The sequence below is a fragment of the Polypterus senegalus genome, chromosome 18 (assembly GCF_016835505.1).
Source record: "Polypterus senegalus isolate Bchr_013 chromosome 18, ASM1683550v1, whole genome shotgun sequence".
Taxonomy (NCBI): Eukaryota; Metazoa; Chordata; class Cladistia; order Polypteriformes; family Polypteridae; genus Polypterus; species Polypterus senegalus.
Window position 1 is genome coordinate 34,655,187 of NC_053171.1, and position 6,040 is coordinate 34,661,226.

Sequence of the window (6,040 nt, forward strand, 5' to 3'; positions counted from 1 at the left end):
AATAGTCCATATCTTTACCCCAGAAGCACGTCGTCTCTTCCTGTCCCGGGATTATGACATACGTCTGGGTTATAGGGCATATACGAGTCCACGGACCCTCTGACAGCGACTCCCAGTGGCCCCCAAGGTATCTAGCAGGGCTGTGCATAAAAACAACATAGCCCATAAGGCCCTGCTGGAATTCAGGGCCCATCCATGCTGTCGGGAGAGCTCCTCCTGGCGTCCTGGGGTGAGGAGCCGGCCATCCACCACTATATATATATATATATATATATATATATATATATATATATATATATATATATATATATATCCAGTATATTCAGAAACAATTGTAACAAGGCAAACCTTCCACATAAACCACATCTAGATCTACACAGCTCAACATTTTTAGATACACACAGGTCCGACCAGTGTGTATTTCCTGACCAGACAGATGAAATGATGACATACCCATCCCTAGAATAACTTTCTCATAATATATCGAACCAGCAACAGACACCCACAGGCAAGCAGCAAGTGAAGATGGGATTTTGGTCCATCTCAGGGCACATGGACTTACACCAGTCAACTGTTCAGCATGGCGAGCAAAGGGGAGCGCCAGGAGGAAGCCCTTCACAGGCATGGGTAAGAGATATGGGAAGTTAGGGAATCACACAACGTTGAAACTCCGCATAAACAAAAAACAAACAAATAAATAAATAGACATTTATATCTTAAAGCAATTTAAACAATGATTGGTAGCATAAAGGTCTTGGGCATATAGCGCCATGACAAACGGTTGTAAAGCCTCGGCAGCACTGCACCCTTATCAGGCACACTCGTGGGTGTCTACACTTCTGTCTGAATGCCTTCTTCCTCCAGCCAGCCCTCTTTACGTGTCGCTCAATGACCACCGCACGTAAATTGCCCGCAATGGCAGTTGTGCCAGTCCTTTTCCGGGCACCACCCACTCACACAGATGAGAGTTTTCCGTGTGTAATAATGAGAAGAAGAAAAGTAGTCAGCGCTTTGATAACTTCGGTCCATGATTAGCCATATTATGATAATGTAGTAAACGGGCAAAAGCTGAACTCCCTCCATTTATTTTAAACATGAATGCAAACTTGACATTCTTCATATGAAAAAATGTGAAAGCTGATGCAAAACTAAATTGCCATATAAATGTTAGCTTCTACACGACTTGTTGATGAAAATGAAGGAAATGTGAATGCCTGTCAAATTCTGTAAGAAATGAGAGGTGGATGTTTGCTTTAAAGACAGATATGGGGCTCTCCGCGTGTTCTTCATAATCATCTCCACCTGACAGGCAGGCAGGTATACATCTTTATATAGGAATATTTCTTACTGAGTACATCTTTTTGTAAGAATATTTGTTACCGAGAAACAAAACCACAGCTAAATTTCGCATTTTAATTTTTATAACTGTTAATCAGTCCAACTTACCGTTGACGACCTTACTAATTCAATTCAGCGTTGTCAAATTACTTTAAAGCCAACATTTCAACAGCGTGTGTCTATCGAGCATAAGAGGCTCACTAACAGGCAGTACTGATGTAGCGCATCTGCTAAGAAACGCAAACCCTACGTCCAGAAACACGTCCATGCTGCTAACGGATAACATTTAAAACCAGTTTCCGTCTGACTCGCGCAACTTCAGCTCCATCCATCCACCCATCTCCCGAAATCCGCTTGTCTCAAGCTCAAGGTAGCGGTCCGCCTCAGACATCCCTCCACATGTACCCAGACTGCACAGTGTATTTCTGAATTGTAACGTTTGCTTGTGGGTACATTGCCACCACGGTGTTACACTTCTGATTTAAGCTCGTCAGACGCTTAGTTTTGTCGAGAAAGGCGAGCATTTTATTAATTTAACATCCATGGCACGAAGCTGGCGAGAACTGCATATCTCTTCTCCTTTAATTATGCGACTGTCCGGATATGTATGACTCCCATTTTACAGTTATGTCTAATTATTAGTTACTAATTCTATCCATCCATTTTCTAACCCGCTGAATCCGAATACAGGGTCACGGGGGAGTTACTAATTCTGCCTCTATCCAAATTAAACACACAATAACCGAAATGTCTCCATTAAGGAAAACTTCAGTTTGTTTGTTTTTTATTTGCACCATTTGTAAGACTTTTAGATCAGACAAATAAGGAACAGCACGAGTATAATTTGCGAAGAAAAAGAGTGCATTTGCTTCTTGATGTCTATAAAGTCGAATGAATAGAGCACACGGGGTCAGCAGTAATCGATAATAACTACATACTTAATAGAACGATCGATAATAAAAAATATATAACTCTAATTAGTCCGAAATACTTGCTTTCAATTTGAATACGGAATATTTTCATCCCAAAGAATTTGCCTTAAGAAATCCCATTAGATAAACAGCAATAAGGACCACTTACCTTCTCTCCAGGGATACGATCACAGCTGAGGGACTGTGGCTTATTAAATTCATGAAGTGTTCATAACTGCGTATTTCTCAATCTGAAATTGTCACTCAGTAGATTCGAGAACGCCTTCGAAAAAGAAAAAGAAGTTTGCACAGTAGCTACAACTCCGCTGCTTCGAGGCAGCCTGAGCGCCACACGTTCTCGTCATTTAACTCTAATCACATGCACGCTACCGGCTGCAGTGCGCCTCTTTGAATAAAGCCCAAGAAGACGGACACGCACGGCGTCTTTCTCATTCCCTTTTCTAAGTCGAAGCTGCTTTAACTTCACAGCGCTAAGCCGCTCGCCACAATGAGCTGTCCCTGACCATGGTGCTGATCTTCATTTCGCCACGCTAGGTGGGATGTACAAAGGCTGGAGTCCACACACGTGCATCAGCCAGTCAGGGCATATGAAATTCTCTCTAATATTTTCTCAGTTATGAGAACTGAAAGCGAAGATCACAAATGCTTTTAATTTATTAGAAGGATATTGCCTATCAGCACGTATTCTCGCCCCAGCTTAGACTCATTGCATATCCTGCCCAGAAACAGATATGCGTAAGAATTAAAAGAAAAGAATAAATGCTCACAAAGATTACATTTCAATCATCTATCCTTTTTATGAGGCCATTTATTCCATTAAATGCTTATGGGAGCCGACAGATATTAATCAAGAAATGGAAAAGAAGCAGGTAGGCAGAAGATGTTCAAAATCTGCTTGCTCTCTAAAGTCATTTTCCACAGTCAAAGGGAGCTTTTATCTTGTCTGTTTTCCAGAGGTCACACTTACACTCGCTAACACCTGGGTATTTAACCTCAAAGGCACATCCATAAGGTATAATGATGACAAAAGTAACAGGAGAATTGCAAATTTACGCTGTGAGGAACCGACAATGGGTACTGGCTGGGGGTCCCAGGAGCACATGGGTCCACGATGTCTCTGATGCCTGTGTGTGTTTCTGTTTTGCTGTCAAAACAAGAGCCCTAGCGAACTACTTTGTCTAGGAGCCTATGATGCTGTTAAGACGGCCCTGTGACCAAGTATTCAAATTCAGATCCCCAAAGCTTGGAGACAACTGAACTCTCCGGCCTCTTGAATGGCATTTTATGGTTCTTTACTGGGTTCCTTGTAGAATCATTGCTTGACAGAGCACCACATCATTCTGGGAAAAGTTATTTGCATATAAAATTGGTTCTTTGTGCTTTGAAAAAGTACTAATATGTAGAAAAAAGATTAAATCTTTAATATATGGCAGGCAACCTAGCAGGACATTAACAGATTAAGAAGGCCTGGACTTAGTGTGTATGATTGTATGCAGCAAAAGTCCTTTTAAAATCACGAGCCACTGGTATTTCACAAATCTGTTACCATTGATTCATGGTTATTTATTATAGGAACCTGTTATGGATCTAAATAAGTAAATGGTTCTTTATGAATCCTTAATGTGGATGGGTCTTTTGGAACCAAAAAGGGTTCCCCAATGCCATTGCTTTGAAGAACCACTCTGCTGAGCACTCTGCCATTGTGTCAACTAAAAAGATCAGACTGAGAAGACTTGCGACCAATCATCCATCCATTATGCAACCTGCTATATCCTAACTACAGGGTCACGGGGTCTACTAGAGCCAATCCCAGCCAACACTGGGCGCAAGGCAGTTAACAAACCCCGGGCAGGGCACCAGCCCACTGCAGTGCACACACACACGGGACAATTTAGAATTGCCAATTGGACTGTGGGAGGAAACTGGAGTACCCAGAAGAAACCCACGCAGATAGTGGGAGAACATGCAAACTCCATGCAGGGTGGACCCGGGAAACGAACCGGGGTCTCCTAACTGTGAGGCAGCAGAGCTACCCACTGCGCCACCCTGCAACCAATCTGATAAGTTAAAATAAAAATATTACGTAATGATCTTGAGCAACTTTTTTTAATTATCTGTTTTCAGAAGACATTTTGCATTACACTGTATACTATCGTTCCCCATTATCTACTTATGAAAGCGAAATAGGACTAACAAATGATCAAATGGTAGCATTTTCTTTCTTTGTGTGAAAAGAACTTCTAGAAAGAGTAAGCACACAAACATTTACCGTTAGCATCATTTTGACTAGTTAGATATTTATAACCTGCGAGGTTTATTCTTCTGTCTATGAGACGCGCACATTTTCCCTAGACAGTTACAATGAGCCAGTCTATGATGGCAGCAGAAGGAGGTCCAGATCAACACACACACACGCCGACAAACATATTCACTCGTGCTGGGCACACGCAGAGTTCTGAATTAATATAACAAGCAGATCTCTTGGATTTAGAAGGAGACCCACATTTGCACCAGGAGAACATTCACACACCACACACACACACAGAAACACATCAAAAAGAGCAAAACTCCGAAACCAATTTTGGTAGAAATCGCGAAAGTAGAAATGTATAACTAGTCTCAAGGAGCTACGTGGAAACCGAACTAACTAGTGCGCCACTCTGCACTCTTTTAAAATCCTATCATCTCTAATAGTTTAAAACACATTTAATTTGTATATAATTATGTTCGTTTTCATACCATTATCAGCTGTTTGGTTTGAAACGAAACTACAAAGAAATCAAACTAACAGACCTGACTCAGAAAAAAAATCTGTAATGAAAGATCATGTCGCACACCACTCAATGGGAACAAGAGTATAGGCATTTCAATGAAACACCCCTCTGCTTCTCCATCAGAGTACATATTTGGTCTTTGGATCCAAGGGTGAAATTGCTTCTCGGATCAGCCCGTAAGAGGTACCGCAGACCGCAATCAATGCGGACTCAAGAGCGTCACGTGAACTACAGCGGCCATAAGTGAGATAGATGATCAACATTTCAAAGCCCCTCCTGCCATGAGCAGTGAGGGTAACCGGAGAACCCAAAATAGATGCTGCACAGTGTTTGTCATGGAGACTGCAGTCTACTTTCCTTGTACGCAAACCTTAATTACGGCTCACAGTTTATGGCGGTGATTTCTTTCACGTCATTAACAGTAAATCCAAGCGCTTTGTACACCATTTACATCCACTGCAAACCCCGTTTGATCCACTTCAAAGAGAAAGAAACCAAAGTCCGTTCGTGCAAGACAGAGGCAACAGACCGCCTCCGCTGCACACTTTCAATTTAAATCAGACTTAGCCAGTTTCGAGTTGTAAGAAAAATTGACAAGTAGGTCTGTGGGATGAAACGAAGCGCAACGGGAGAAAAACTCGCGCAAACTCGGAAAGAACGAGCAAACATTCGCAGGAGCTTCGATGTGCCATCCAGGGGCTCCTCTAGAAGATATTTAGTGCAGTGGTCGGATAGGGCTAGTAAATATCATGCGGGGTGGTCCACTTAAACTCTACAGCATAGGCAAGGACAAGGTAAAACACTTATTATACATAATAGCAATATGATACTACAGAATGCAGAGATCAGATCAGTCTGTCAAATACCAACTTGGCAAATTCCACTATGAAGGAAAAAGCTACTGCTGATGAATATTGTACTTAATAATTATAATCAAGCACAGACAGAGCTAGGTATTCTATATATACTTTATAATTAAGAATCGATTATGAAATG

At 41.7% G+C, this 6,040-nt stretch overlaps 1 protein-coding gene across 2 annotated transcripts in view; it reads right to left on the reverse strand.

Moving 5' to 3' along the window:
* The window catches only part of prlh2r (prolactin releasing hormone 2 receptor), a 60,286-nt gene extending 57,693 nt beyond the window's left edge, over positions 1-2,593 (reverse strand). The window contains exon 1 of one of the 2 annotated variants that reach the window (XM_039742137.1): positions 2,419-2,593. The gene's annotated coding sequence lies outside the window, so the exon portion shown is untranslated. Of the gene's footprint in view, positions 1-1,446; positions 1,501-2,418 lie in introns of those variants that run through there. The other variant, XM_039742138.1, reaches the window with a different exon arrangement.
* Positions 2,594-6,040: the final 3,447 nt, after the last annotated feature.